General features: G+C 42.2%; 1 protein-coding gene across 6 annotated transcripts in view; it reads right to left on the bottom strand.

The window, feature by feature from the left end:
- Nucleotides 1-13,260, bottom strand: part of TSC1 (TSC complex subunit 1) — a 55,802-nt gene extending 42,542 nt beyond the window's left edge. Inside the window, exons 1-2 of one of the 6 annotated variants that reach the window (XM_081282548.1) lie at nucleotides 13,111-13,185; nucleotides 4,330-4,392 (exon numbers count right to left, since the gene is read on the bottom strand). The gene's annotated coding sequence lies outside the window, so the exon portion shown is untranslated. Of the gene's footprint in view, nucleotides 1-4,329; nucleotides 4,393-13,082 lie in introns of those variants that run through there. The other 5 variants (XM_081282547.1, XM_081282550.1, XM_081282551.1 and 2 more) reach the window with 5 other exon arrangements.
- Nucleotides 13,261-15,610: the final 2,350 nt, after the last annotated feature.

The following is a 15,610-nucleotide window of genomic DNA, read 5'->3' as shown; positions in this document are numbered from 1 at the left end:
CCTGAGTTCCTTCCCTTCTCCATACCCTTCTGCTATAATGTTCTGCCTCACCTCAAGACCAGAGCAATGAAGTTAGCCTGTGACCTCTGAAACTGTGAGCGTCAAATAAACTTTTCCTTCTCTACATTTGTTCTTGTCAGGTTTTTTGGTCACAGTGGCAAAAACAGCCCTACTCAATCTGATCAGGTATGGCTGCCATTGATGTAGAGGACCTGTATAGATATACTGTCATTAACCACTGTTTTTCCTCTCTGCTACTACATGGGGTTATCTGCCCAGGAACCAGACCTCAGTCGCCTACAAGTGCCAGCTCATGGATGGATCAACAGCCAGGAGTTTTTGTCCCCCCACCCCTCTTTTCTTTAAATACAGTGTCTTCCAGGGTTTCGGCAGGACCAGAGATGGACAGAGCTAGGCTTAATTCCTGAGCTGGCTTGCACCAAATTTACACTCTACAACTGGTCGTCATATTTGATCATACAGAACACTTATGATCTCAACAAACATGGAAAGTAGGGATTTAGCAAAGTTCAATTTCAATGTCTTTATTCATCCAAAATCTGATATTTGGCTTTGGCTTCTAACTGTGGAAGGTCTTAAGGCTGAACAGTTAGCTGCCTCAGTGGCAATTCTAGCATCCTTCACCTTGTGTGTGTGATAAATAATTTTTATGTTCATGTCACTACCATTATACCTATCTACAAAACATCAGTAATGGGGGGGGCTGGGGATGTGGCTCAAGCGGTAGCGCGCTCGCCTGGCATGCGTGCGGCCCGGGTTCAATCCTCAGCACCACATACCAACAAAGATGTTGTGTCTGCCGAGAACTAAAAAATAAATATTAAAAATTCTCTCTCTCTCTCTCTCTCTCTCTCTCTCTCTCTCTCTCCTCTCTCACTCTCTCTTTAAAAAAAAATCAGTAATGGGGATTAGGAAGAAATTAGAATGTTCATCAGAAAGTTTAATGGTAGATCAACACCTGAGTATTCATGAAATATAAAGAGAAATATCCAAGTCCTATCAGATGAGTCCTGTGTCTCATAAGTTGAAATTCTATCAGTTTAAATATAAAAGATATTTCTTATGAAAGTAAAGATCTCAATTAACGATATATGTGAGTTTTATGTTAAAAAATGAAGAACTTTCAGATCACTAAATGTAAAGAATATTAAAAGAATGATTTAGCTAGATAACTTTGCAAATAACAGTATATGCTGTTTCAGTCAAATGTTTACAACAATTTAAATAACTCAGTTAACAAAACAGATACTATCTTTTTTTTTTTTTTTTTTTGGAACCAGGGACTGAACCCAGGGTCATTTAATCACTGAACTACATTGCCAGCCCTTTTTATTTTTTATTGAGTCACAGTCTTGCTAAGTTGCTGAGGTTGGCTTTGAACCTGGGATCCTCCTGCCTCAGCCTCCCAGTAGGATTATAAACGTGTGCTACTGTGCCTGGCTGCTAAAGTATATCTTGAGTCTAACTTTCACATAACTGTTCTCCAATATTATTACAAACAAAATAAATAACCTTTAAGAACTGCATTTAATTTGCAGTTTCACAACCAAAGAGTCACATTTAAGACTATGAGAATGAATTAAAATGTTGACCTTTTCATCTCAATGTTATATAAAAAAAATTATAAACAAGAAAATCTATAATCACAATCAATGACATCCATAAGTCATTTTTAAGTTAAACATAGGTTTAATCCCCAGCATAACAAAAAAAGCAAAACAAAGCACAACAAAAAGAATATCGAAAGTATGAAGAAAAAATTGTTGAGAAAAAAAAAATGAAAATACAAAACACATTTTACATTCACTAGCCAAATTTTAAAATACACTTCACAAAAATGCAAAAATGCTACAAGACAATTTCTTATCATTTTTGAGAGGGGATGAGGAAGTTCTGTGGATTGAACCCATGGCCTGGTGCACGTTGGGTAAGCACTGTTCCACTGAGCTACATTCCCAGTCTAGTTTCTTGTAGTTTTGCATCCATGGAGACAAAGCATCCACAAAGAGGTCTGTCAAAATAACCACTAAACATTGCCAGCAATTTTTAGTAGTTGAAGATGAAGAATCTTTGAGGCCTTCCAAGCTATGAATCTCAGGCAGAAGGATGCTTCTAGAAACTTCCACTAAAAACCCTCCTGAATGCAGTTTTGTCCAAGAAAACTGATGATGGGACCAAGGATGCCAGCCAGAGAGGTACCAGACACAGTCAGCCCAGCATGTAGCAGCACTCTCCAATGGCTTTTCCTAGCCTCAAATTTCAAACTTTTAAAACCTAACTACTAAAATGTAATATAACATTGCCATGAAAGATGTTTTAATAAAATCTGAAATTTATTTTTATATCCAGAATTTATATTTTATGATGTTGTTACTCCACTTGGGCACCAATGACCTGAACACTTGACCCTGATTTTGGGTTAAAGTTCATATTAAATGAACCTTTTAAAAAAAAATGGATATGAAAAAAGCCACAAAATTTAAAAATGAAAAGTCAAACTTAGGGCTGGGGATATGGCTCAAGCGGTAGCGCGCTCACCTGGCATGCATGCGGCCCGGGTTCCATCCTCAGCACCACATACAAGCAAAGATGTTGTGTCCGCCGAGAACTAAAAAATAAATGTTAAAAATAAATTCTTTCTCTCTCTCTCTCTCTCCCCCCCCCCTTTAAAAAAAAAAAAAAAAGAAAAGAAAAGTCAAACTTAGAAAGCTTTCCCCACTTACAAGAGAACAATACTTCCTATCACCTACAATATGTAGTAAGTCCCTGTTTATAAACCAACAGATTGTTTAGGCACAAGTCTTAGCCTTATTTCACAATTCCTATGACACATGTGAGGTGACAGTGAACAGTAAGAGGCAGACCACTGAACCACAAATGACTCACATTAGCAGTCTATGCATAAAGACAGTAGACCAAACACCTCCCATCTTCCCTATGCCTTTCCTATATACACACAACTCTGTTATAACTGGCATTCTTGATGGTAAACTTGAAATTACAGTTCATTGATCAGTTAGGTGACTAAGACTAAATTCAGATCCACAAAAATTGTCAGAGCCTCGATATTTATGAAGCATACATTTCTGGGGGTAAAATGATTAAAAACACATATAATATATTAATTCCTAAAAACAACTAAAACATATAATTTATCCCCCCAAAACTAATTTAAGACAATTAACAGATACAGCCATATTAAGATGTGAATGCTCAGACTTGGGCTACAATTCAGTGGCAGAGCACTTGCCTAGCATGTGTGAAGCACTGGGTTTAATCCTTAGCACCACATAAAAATAAATAAAGGCATTCTGTCCATCTACAACAAAAAGAGGTGTAAAAGCTCAGCCAGGCATGGTAGCACGCATGTAATCCCAGCAGCTCAGGAGGCGAGGCAGAAGGATCACAAATTCAAAGCCAGCCTCAGCAATTTAGCGAGGCCCTAAGTACCTTAGTGAGACCCTGTCTCTAAATAAAATACGAAAAAGGATTGGGAATGTGGCTCAGTGGTTAAGCGCCCCCGGATTCACTCCCCAGTACCAAAAAAAAAAAAAAAAAAAGGGTTGGGGATGTGGCTCAAGCTTGCCTGGCATACGCAGGACGCTGGGTTCGATCCTCAGCACCACATACAAATAAAATAAAGATGTTGTGTCCACCGAAAACTAAAAATAAATATTAAAAAAATTTCTCTATCTCTTCTCTCTCTCTTAAAAAAAAAAAAAAAAGATCCAAATGCTCACTCACTTCTCCACCCAGGATGAAGTCCCACACCAAGAAGGTTAAGGACAGGGGTCCAGACATCACATTTGGTTTGCTGATATAAGCCAAATGGATTTCTAAGGCTCAATCAGTGTTGAGAACCTGTACTGGTTAAATGCCATGTCTTGGCAAAGAGGCCTGAAATTATTTCATGGTTAGAACCAGGCTTTGCTGCCATACAAAAGCTATTTCTATCATAGGTCCAAAAAGTGACTACCAATATGACCTCAGGAAAATTGCATAACATCTTTGAGCCCAATTCCTCACCTGTAAGTTGTGGATACACCAGAAGCATGCTGTGGAGAAGAAAACAAGTAACACACAGGATACACCTAGCACAGTGCCTGGCATTGAGTAAGCAATTAATAAATCAGTAGTAATTTGACTAATTATTTCAAGCCACAGAGGGGTCAGTGCCTGGCAGGCAGCTAAATCCATAAATGTGAAATCTTTGAATGCAAAGAAGCACCTGCTGCTAATACACCCATGGACAGGGTGAGTAATTCCATTCAACCTTCCCCCAACCACTAGACTGCATTTATACCTTACCTGTTCTGAGGAAAATTGGTACTTCAGTTTCCAGTATTCTCAACTTGGTGTCTTTCATGGTCACTGGAGGGAAAACACACACAAATATGTGCATAACAGTCTTACAATGGAGTAATGTTCATCTGGTACAACTCCTTCCTGCTCCATCCTGACAGAGAGCCATGTGGTTTCTACTGGAATGAACACTTATAATTATTGGAAGCATGTGTCTCAGCATTTCTGAGCAGCTCACTGCTAGAAAATTCTTTATATGTGCTGTGCTGAACTGGGAATCTCTGCCTTTTGTTAACCATTGGAGCTACAGGGGACTGGGCAAGACAAGCTCTAGAATAAGTTCCAAGTTGAAATCCAAGCTCTGCCACTTTTTAGTGGTGTAACTTTTAGCTATTTATCTTAAGTCTAATGTCTGACCTTGAGTCAGCCTTACCTGTAAAGTGAGAATAATAGCACCAACCTTATAAGATCATTCAAGATTAACTGAGATGACACATCTTATTGGAGGACTTTGAGGCAGTCCCACAGGAAGGACAGTAAGAGGCACAAAGCACTGGGTGGGCCTGAATCATCTTCTCACCCCTACCCCCTACACCCTGGCTTACGCACCATTCAATTTCTCAGCCAAGCTGCATCACATACCCACCTGAGGACTATGCACACCTGTCCCTGTGCCCTGCCACCTCCTAAACTAACTCTTTATCCTGAAGGTATCAACTTAAAACACTTACTTCACCAGAGAAGCCTGCCTAGGTCTCGTCTTCCCCAACTCCCACCTCCAGACTAGGTCTTACGTCCCTTACTGCAGCCCAATTAATATGTGGAATTCGTTTTTGGAAAAATTTAAGTTGCACTTTGAAGAAACTATATATAGCTGATTCAATACTCTAGGAGCGACCACAGTGTCTGCTTGTTGACTGAATAATTAAGAGTTAGAATATTTCCTAGATAAATAAGCCTAATTCTGCCTTTAAGCAGCACTAAGTCTAATCCTTCTGATAGGCATAAAATACTTGTGAACAGCTATTTCTCAACTTTCTTCCTCATTTTACCCTACTTTCTGTCAAATTATCTCATTATTCATGTTAAATGAGTATATATAAATACACTCCAGTCTGCTTTAAAAATATTAGCCCTTCAATTATGTTTAGAAATGATCTGATCCACAAGACTGTAAACTCCACTGAGGACAGAGGGCATCTGTTTGGGACACTGAGGCCTATCTTGGCATACAAGAGGCAAAAATACCAAGTTCAGGTCCTTTTTTTTTTTTTTTTTTTTTTTTAGAGAGAATGAGAGAGGGGAGAGAGAGAGAGAGAATTTTTAATATTTATTTCTTAGTTCTCGGCAGACACAACATCTCTGTTGGTATGTGGTGCTGAGGATCGAACCCAGGCCGCACGCATGCCAGGCGAGTGCGCTACCTCTTGAGCCACATCTCCAGCCCAAGTTCAGGTCCTTAATCTCATTAACTTTTTAATCACCATTCACAGGCTAAATGTACAGAATGGAAGGGGGGCCTCATATACTATATACACCAATTGCACTAAACTCAGAAGAGACTAGAAACAAACTCTAAGATTTAAAATCCTGATCAAAGTCAAACAGGAGGACAAAGCAACTCTATAACAATTAAAATCTTTCACTCCAGATGACAGGGTAATAATAGTTCCACATGGAGCACATTCAGGACCTTCATGCCAATGGTCCTCAGAAATCCCTGCAAGCATGTAAGGCCACTGCTGCAGACTGGCCAGCCCTTCAGAGGAATCAGCCTGGCCACCTTTGCTCCACCAAGTCAGAGAGCTGCAACTGGTGCTGTGTCCTCTCATCTCAGAATCTTTAAATCTGCTGTTAGCTCAGGGAGTCATGTTGACTTCCTCTTACAATTAATCCCAATTGGATCTTTAACCTGAAAAGAAATATCTAAGGCAAGGGTAAAATTAGCATACACCAAGAAGAGACCTTGCCCAGACAAGATCACTGAGCAAGATAAAGTAACTACCAGTGGAAAGCAAACAAGGTTTTCTCCAGTGCTCAACACTAAGACTCAACATCTTAATCATCACAATTTAAAAAAAAAAAAAAGTAATGGGACTTAACCAACATAATTTTTCATGCTGTCACCATTATTTATATTTTAAGTGTTCATTTACTTATTCACTTATATATACACCCTGCCCTTCGGGGGTACTACTGGGTACCAGCATTCAGATCAATGAAGTGAGATATAATGTATGAACCTACCTGGAAGTGAGGAATATTGATGTTAACACCTGTTAGAACATAATAACAAACTCTCATTCTTCCAAAACCAAATGAAAAAAGAAACATCCCAAAATCTAGGTTTCTCCCTTTTTGCTATCTGCTCCAAAAGTTATGTTCTCACCTATATGAAACATTGTAACTTCACTTCTATAAGCAGTCTTTTTGAATATAAAGAGCAGGTTTGAGGGGAAAGATGAGGGCTCCATGCTTTTGGTATTCTTCAATTAAACAGAAGGAACATACAGGTCCATTTGTTTTCACAGTTAATATAATTAATTTCATTCTTTAGGTGCTTGTAGATAGATAGCTTATATACCTGGGATTACACGTGTACTTCAGAGTAAAAGCCACCACTGTCATGAGCAGAATCTGTACCTGCCCTAGACGAGATGCATTATGAGTGCTGTAAGGGCTGAGCTAGGAATAACTTTATGAAATGCTAGTGGCAGGCACCTAAATGCCTTTAGTAAGTATTCTAGCTGAAATTACGAGCTGAATATTCAGATATTTGGAAAACCAGTGTTGTGATGTGTGGCCTAGAAAACTAATCCCCAGGCTTCCCGAGGACTGTGACTGACATAAAAGCGGTAACTGCATATCAAATCACCTAAGAGAGTTTTGTACACATTTGTCTATAATGTACAAAGGCAACTGCAGATACGTGAAGGCAGGCATTTCTTCACTTTAACTTGTTTCCTATATTCAAGTTTTTAGCTTCAAGAATCCAAAGACAATTCACACACAAATGGACTACTGCATCATAAAAGTACAGCCTAGATAGAGCAGAAACATTACACTGTTGTGTTTATGTTCAGCTCTGGTTCGTGAACTCTCAGATGATTTCTTAGAGTAATATTCTAACAATTGAACCAAGTTGCCTTCAGCACTAATGCACTAATGGTAAAATACTTGGTTCAATTTTTTCTTCTTAAGGATGCACAGATAACAAAGGGTAGAAAATACTGGAAGACGGGGCAAGAAATCTGCTGCACTTGGTATGTGAGAATAAAACAGCTGATGGCCAAAGGTGCCAGAATGTGTAGGCAAGAACAATTTAAACTGTCTCAGCAGTTACTCTCTTCTCAAGGTCACAGGAGCTGGGGCAGGAGGGCTCCAACTTGCCAGACTCTCTATTCAAAATTTCTGTCCTTTGGCACCTTGACAGACAGTTCACTAAAGTTCATATCTTATTCCAAAGGTGATGAATCCTCTAGCAATGTACCTGCGGGTCCAGATTTTGGTAAGGTGCATCTCTTCCAATAATATTACTTACATCCTGATTTTCTATTAGCATGAATAAAATTATATACCAAATATGCAGCCAGAGAGATATCATGTATGTTTCATAAAGTCACCATGTCAGAATTGAGGCTTCTGTAGGTTTCAAGTTTATAGGATCAAAATAGAAATATTTTAGGGTAGAAAGACACCAGGTTTGACAGTCTAGAACAGTGGTTCTCACACCACCAGCATCAGCATCACCTGGGAATTCGTTAGAAATGCAAATTTTTGGGCCCTGTCCCAGATTTCTGAATCAGAAACTGAGGGAGTGAAGGCTGAGGTGCTTCTGATGCCCACTATGATTAAGAATCACTGGCCTACAAAGAAGACAGAGGGAAGAAGGCAAGAAACATCATTCATTCATTCATTCACATCTGCTTTGAAGCTCAAAAGGGAAAAAAATATACATAAACCTTGGGAAACTAATAGAATTCTGTCAGGTGCAAAGAAATAGACTGAATGCCAAGCCTGAGAAGCACCTTGCAGGTTGTATATCCAAGTTCTTCACTTCTCTTTTACTGTGGCATCTAAGGTTGAATTTTCCAGTAAAGTGTAAAAAATCTTCCACTACGAAAGTTTAGTAAGATGGTTGGTGACACAAATAACACACAAGTTCACTTTGAAAAGACTTTAAGCCTTCCTACCTACTGGTTTAAAGAAACCTGTTTCATACAACTCAGGTCCTTTTTTAAAAGCAATAATCCATCCAAAATCACTGGCTAGGCTTTAAGCTGAGTTCATTAAGTTTCTGACATTACATCCAAAATTCCATGTTTGTATGCATTTTTTGGTGGTAATGGGACACAAAGGGTAGAGGAAGGGACATAGCTTTTCATAGATTTTTAGAAGAAATAAAACCTGCCCCCACCAAAGTTAAAAACCACTGACCTCTGAGTTAATTAGGAGATGAACAGATCAGATAGTTTATCACAGTGCAAGATTAAACACTGGGGTTCTGGAGTCCACCAATCAATTCCTATCTCAGCTCTGTCACTGAGTAAGAGACCTTAGGCAACTTACTTCATATCCCCTAAGCCTTCGATTCCTTTCTTACCCTGCCCTCTTAAGGCTGTATGAAGAGTAAACAGGATTAGACATGTAAAAAGCTTAGCACAATGTTTGGCACATAAGCACTCTATATAATCTCTCTTGTAACAACATACTACTAAACAAAATGTATTGCTGAGTACATAGCACGTAGCAGTCTATCCATTTAATACCTTGTGTTTGAAAGACCAATAAAAATCATTCTATAATTTAAAATGGATACACTTCCAAGTTTGTCACTATGTTCTGTGAAAGATGCAGATCGCACGGTCTTGATGACAGTAGACTGGGAAGGGAACCACATCTCTTCTTCCCAGCACTCCCCACAGTACCTTCTACCACATCACCAACTCCAGGCACGACCATCTTGTTGCTCCAACATAGTCCTCTAAAGCCATATGTTTACTTCACAGATTGACTTAATCAAAGCTGCTTTATTAAGGCACTTTACTCACTAGATGTCAATCTGAACACATTCAAACTTAAAATATATTCTGTTGCCCTCTTTTCCTCCATACAAGACAAGTTAGAATTCCACAAGAGAACAGCCAACAAGAAACTAACAAAGTCCTGAGATCATGTACTTTTTATTTAAATATATATTATGAATTTTTATTCTATCCCATTAAAAAAGACATTAAATAATAAATTTTTAGTGCCTGTACGTTTAAGTAGTAAATCAGAGAAAGAATAATCTCCAACTGCTATTGGAAGGCTTCTTCAAACCAATTTAAATGGAAAAAATAAGTATTTCATGCAAACTAAATTATATTAGTTATCACCTGAGTTTTAAAAAGCTCAGTGTTTGAGTGTGTGCATTTGTACATTAATATATACAACATATGCAAACAACTACAAATTAGAGTGCTACTGAGTATACTTTTCTTTCATGCCTACAGCTACTGAAGCGACAAAACTAATATAAATGAAACCAATTCTTCAAAGAGAGTTTTATAATATAAAGAATTCATAGGAAATCACCTTTTTAGAAATACTATGATATAAAGAATAAATACCTATCAAGTGAGCTAAAAGTCACCAATTCATTTTTTTTTTCTTTTTCAGTACCAGAGGTACCATCTGCAGCCCTTTTTTATATTTTATTTAGAGACAGGGCCTTGCTAAGTTGCTGAGGCTGGCTTTGAACTTGCGATCCTCCTACCTCAGCCTCCAGAGCCACTGGGATTACAGGCACGTGCCACTGCACCCCATTCACTTGATTATTACAAAACCATTGACACTTTGAGTCCATGGATTTAGGTAGAATGCTTAGCTGAAGCCAAAATGACTTTTAAATTCCAGAAATTTAGACTTACAGATACTCATTAGTTACAGTCCAACTCTTCCTTCCAGATGGAGAAACTAAGGCTCAGAGAACTTAAATAACTTTTTAAAAGTTTTTTTTGTTGCTGTTGTTTTTTGTTTTGTTTGTAGTACTGAAAATTGAACTCAGGGGCTTTCTATTACTGAGCTACATCCCCAGGCCTTTTTATTTTCTAATTATGAGACAGGGTATCACTAAGTTGCTTAGGGCCTCACTGAGTTGCTGAGGCCGGCCTTGAACTTATCCTACTGCCCCAGCCTCCCAAGTGGCTGGGATGACAAGCATGTGCCACCTGCTAAGTTGAATACTTTTTGATTCTTTAGAAAAGCTTGAAATATTGATGTATTGCTGGCTCATTGGCATCCAAGAATATCCAGTTAACTCCAGGAGAAAATAATTATAGTCCATCATGCCACTGGAACCTAGAAACAAACATACCTGTAGCCTCACAAACTTGGAAAGAAAACAGAACTTTAAGTTCAAATAAGCTTTAATTCAGAGCCCAAAACTCATCCACCATTACACACATCAGAGGCTGGCTATTTTAAGAAATGCCTCTGCAATAAATTATAAATGAAAAGAAAACAGTCAAACTGATGCTTTAAGCCCGTAGTCATCAGGTCATCAACTTCCGGTGTATGTGAGAATTAGTCTTCTTCCAAAATGTTCCCAGGGACAGGGTGTCCTCAAAAACTGTAGGTCTACCTACACAGGTCGGATACCTGTACTTTCAGATTCACTGCATTTTGAGATTCCTTGTTCATGGCATTTTCGTTATTCTGTAAACACTACACAAACAGGTATATGTTAGATTTACCTAGTGAGGCTGTTCAATTTCACCTCATGACTGGAACAAGCATGCTCAGAAGGCCCTAAATTATACAACAGCAGCAGTGACAGATGTCTTCACTCACCCATTGAAGGAAGAGTACAACTGAGTCACAGGGTTTGAGATACCCCTGTTTAATTAAAACATGCAAGAAGGCTGGTAGCCTTCTTTCCAACCAGGAATTTAGGAACACACCAAGTGTTTATGACACCAGGAAATGCATGAAGCAAAGAAAGCTTACATCATGCAGGCATGTGATGTAAGAGTATTTTGGATAAGATATTAACTTTGGTAAGAGGATATTTTCCATTTACATCTCTCATAAATAGCGCGTAAGTTTACACAAAGTGGTTAGAGGAAGATTCTGCAGCTCCCCAGGGCAATAATAAAGAATGGTTCAGTGTATCTGAGGAGCCTCATTTGCCTGATGCACGACTGTTATACGTATATTTCCCTACAAAACCCTAAATCAGTTTTTATATTTGCATATTCCAGGTTTGCTCAGGAATGCTCATCTTAAGAATCACAGGTGGCTGCTCAGCAAATCAAAGGCTCCCATAAGATTAGGTTTGTAATGCTTCCTGAAATTTACTGCTCCACTTTCCAGCATGTTTGAATTCAGATGACTCCAAGTTGATCCCCAAATCATAAATCAAAATATCTCAGAAGAGTATTATTCTATTTTAGTACTTTTACAGCTTACTCTATGTAAAATGAAGTGCTATTTCCACACTTTCTATTAAAAAAAAAAAAAAAGCAAGGATTATAGCAGGACTTCTTGCCATAAACACATCAGGTTTAAAAAATACCAAATACTTTCCAGCCTAATTTAGACTAGCAAGTTTACAGGCACAACACTATCAGAAACAAAAGCATAAGGCATATGAGCCAAGTGCACCCCCCTTCAAAAGGAAACACACACACACACCTTGACCAAATGATTAATTCTAATCACTTAATGACAGACCAGCTTTAGCAGTCAAATAAAAAAGTCATGTCTTCGAAATCCGTCAGACCTCAGTTCCAGTCCTCGCTCAGACTAAGGAGTGTGACCTTGGACAAGTTACCCCAACCTACTCTGGCCTCAGTTTCTCCATTTATAGGTATTTATAGTAACCGCCTCTTCCTTTGAGCAAAACCAAATAGATGGTGACTGCAAAGCACTTTACAGGGCCTGGCACATAGTCAGCAACCCACAAATGTTAGCTGCTGTTAGGAGTTAGGAGGGCCGCGCCCCCTCCGAAGTCTCCCTCATCCCAAACCCAAAAGACAGAAAGCAAAACTCTTTAGCAGGCAACAAAGAAAGCGCTTGAATTCCAAGAGGTGTCTGACTGCAGGCTCCACCAGTTCCTCGAATGAATGAATGAGCGGTTCTGCGAATAGCTGTCGCCTAAGAATCACCTCTGCGGACCTCAAGGTAACTGTCCTCCACCGTCAATTAAACACCCACGAGCACACCCGGAGCTAGGCACTGCGGTCATGCAAATTTCGGCGGAGCCCGGCGCGCAGGGCAGCTTTGGATGCCCACGAGCGGCCTCCATTCATTCTTCTCCGCCCCGCCCGGGTCATCTTCCGAGGCCCAGGACCCGCCCCATCTCAGCCCAGCCTGGCCCGGCCCGGCCCGGCCCCAGCGGCTGAGGGTCCCTCCCCCGCCCTCCGCGCCCGCGGCAACCTGTCGCCCACCGAGCAGGGCCGGCCCCGACGCCGCCTCGCCTGCCCTCCGCACACCAGGCCGCGTGCAGCCCACCCAGCGGCCGCCAGCGAGCGGCCGGGTGTCGGCCGGGCCCATCTCACCTCCTCGGGGATCCCCCAGCCCCGGCCGGGCCTCGGGGACCGGCCGCGCAGAGAGAGGGAGCGGAGGGCGCTCCGTAGTCCCGGCCCAGACCCCCCACACCCAGCCGGCCCGCCCCTTGTCTCGACGCGCCGGAGGTTCCCCGTCGGGGGCCGAGCTACCAGGGCCGCCCTCAAGGAGCTCTAGGCGAGAGGAACAGCGGACGCCCCCATACTCACCCACCTCTCCTCCCCCGCCGCTGTTTACCTCACAGTCCCTCCAGCCTACAGGGCGCCGCCATCTTGGACGCGCAGCACCTCCCCCTGGCGTGAAACGTCCACGGCCGCCGGAAGCCTCCGCCACGGAAAAGAGTGCCCAGCCGGGCTGCGCCTCGCACCCGAGTCCAGCGACGCGCGGCCGAGAACCGAAGCGCCGCCGATGGAGCGGGCCGTTGCGCTCATCTTTGAGGCTGCGGGCGGCTGCTGCGGAAAAGGACCAAGGAGCGTTTTCATGGAGGGGGCGGGGACGGCGGAAGGATCCCAAAGGGAGGCTGCCGAGAGATCTTGTGACTCCGAAGGAGGCGAAAGAAGGCCCGGCGCGACGGGAGGAGCCACGCGGCGCCGGGGGCGGAGCGGGCGGGGCGTTCACGTGACGCCGGCCGAGGCGTAAACAAGCCGGCCCGCGGGCGTGGCGCGCTGCTGCTGGTAGTGCGCTCGGTGCTCTGGGGTCCTCCTGCGCGCGGCTGTGGGCCACGGTCCTGCTCCCCGACCTGTCAATGCGGCCCGCGTGGGTGAAAGGCCTGCTCTTGAGCCATAGGGTGGGGGTGGGGGTTGCAATCTCTCTTTCTTTTTTTTTTAATCTTTATTTCTTAGTTCTCGGGGGACACAACATCTTTGTTTGTATGTGGTGCTGAGGATCGAACCCGGGCCGCACGCATGCCAGGTGAGCGCGCTGCCGCTTGAGCCGCATCCCCAGCCCAATATCTCTTTCTTTTGCAGAATATTTGCAAAAGCGCGGCGCTATGTCTCTGCGGAGAACCACTCTGGCTTGTGCCATCATGTTACCGACACTTCACACTTACCTACTCGTGACACCAGGAAAAAACAGCCCTAGTAAAAGGAGGCAGCCTTCAAGTCACAGACCTTGATTTGTATCCCGCTCTGCTACTCCTCGCGGTGAAAGCCCAAGCTTCCGTTTCTTTCACTGAAATGGGCACAATATTCGCGAATTGGGGGATCCAGGAGATACAGCATGGGAAGCGTGTAGCATAGGACCCCACGTCTAGTAGGTACTTAGTGGTGATGGTCCCTAGGAGGCAGGGGGCAGATGAAAGCCGAGAGGGGCAGAGAGCAAGGCAGGGCAGAGTCTAGCTGTGGTATCTGAAAGGCTTTGTGGAGTGGGCATCAGGCTGGGTGTTAAAGAACAAAAATGGAAGAAAAGGGCATTCCAGGCAGAGAAAACCAAAGAAGCAAGAGCCTTCAGCAAACAAATGGGGTGAGTGACTGGAATAACATGGAAACCAACTAGGTCACAACACACGTTGGCATGTGATTAAGGAGTGAGATGAGGAAGTGGCCAGCACAGTGGATGCTGTCAGAATTCTGAAAAGTCAGGGTGGTCCAGGGAAGGGCTAGTGCTGGTAGGATTGGTGCCCTTGTGGAATTAGAAAAGTACACCCCCTCTGGGCCCACTGTCCCAATGAGCAGAGCCCAGCCCTCATATTCCCCCTCCCACCCACTCCCAAACCTCATGGGGGAACTTTGAGCAGTGGACACCCTTTATTTTTTTAATTTAATTTTATTTTTTTATTGGTTATTCAAAACATTACAAATATTGCAGAATCACATCGGTTACACATCCACATTTTTACATAATGCCATAATAGTAACTGTTGTATTCTGCTACCTTTCCTATCCTCTACTATCCCCCCTCCCCTCCCCTCCCATCTTCTCTCTCTACCCCATCTACTGTAATTCATTTCTCTCCTTATTTTTTTCCCATTCCCCTCACAACCTCTTATATGTAATTTTGTATAACAATGAGGGTCTCCTTCCATTTCCATGCAATTTCCCTTTTCTCTCCCTTTCCCTCCCACCTCATGACTCTATTTAATGTTAATCTTTTCCTCCTGCTCTTCCTCCCTGCTCTGTTCTTGGTTGCTCTCATTATATCAAAGAAGACATTTGGCATTTGTTTTTTAGGGATTGGCTAGCTTCACTTAGCATAATCTGCTCTAATGCCATCCATTTCCCTGCAAATTCCATGATTTTGTCATTTTTTAGTGCTGCGTAGTACGCCATTGTGTATAAATGCCACATTTTTTTTTATCCATTCATCTATTGAGGGGCATCGGGGTTGGTTCCACAGTCTCGCTATTGTGAATTGTGCTGCTATGAACATCGATGTGGCAGTATCCCTGTAGTACGCTCTTTTAAGGTCTTCAGGGAATAGTCCGAGAAGGGCAATAGCTGGGTCAAATGGTGGTTCCATTCCCATCTTTACCAGGAATCTCCATACTGCTTTCCATATTGGCCGCCCCAATTGGCAGTCCCACCAGCAATGTACAAGTGTACCCTTTTCCCCACATCCTCGCCAGCACTTGTTGTTGTTTGACTTCATAATGGCTGCCAATCTTACTGGAGTGAGATGGTATCTTAGGGTGGTTTTGATTTGCATTTCTCTGACTGCTAGAGATGGTGAGCATTTTTTCATGTACTTGTTGATTGATTGTATGTCCTCCTCTGAGAAGTGTCTGTTCAGGTCTTTG

This window comes from Spermophilus citellus, assembly GCF_964194105.1.
Source record: "Spermophilus citellus genome assembly, chromosome: 2".
Taxonomy (NCBI): Eukaryota; Metazoa; Chordata; class Mammalia; order Rodentia; family Sciuridae; genus Spermophilus; species Spermophilus citellus.
Note: the sequence above shows the minus strand (reverse complement) of the source record. Positions and strands in the feature narration are given on the sequence as shown.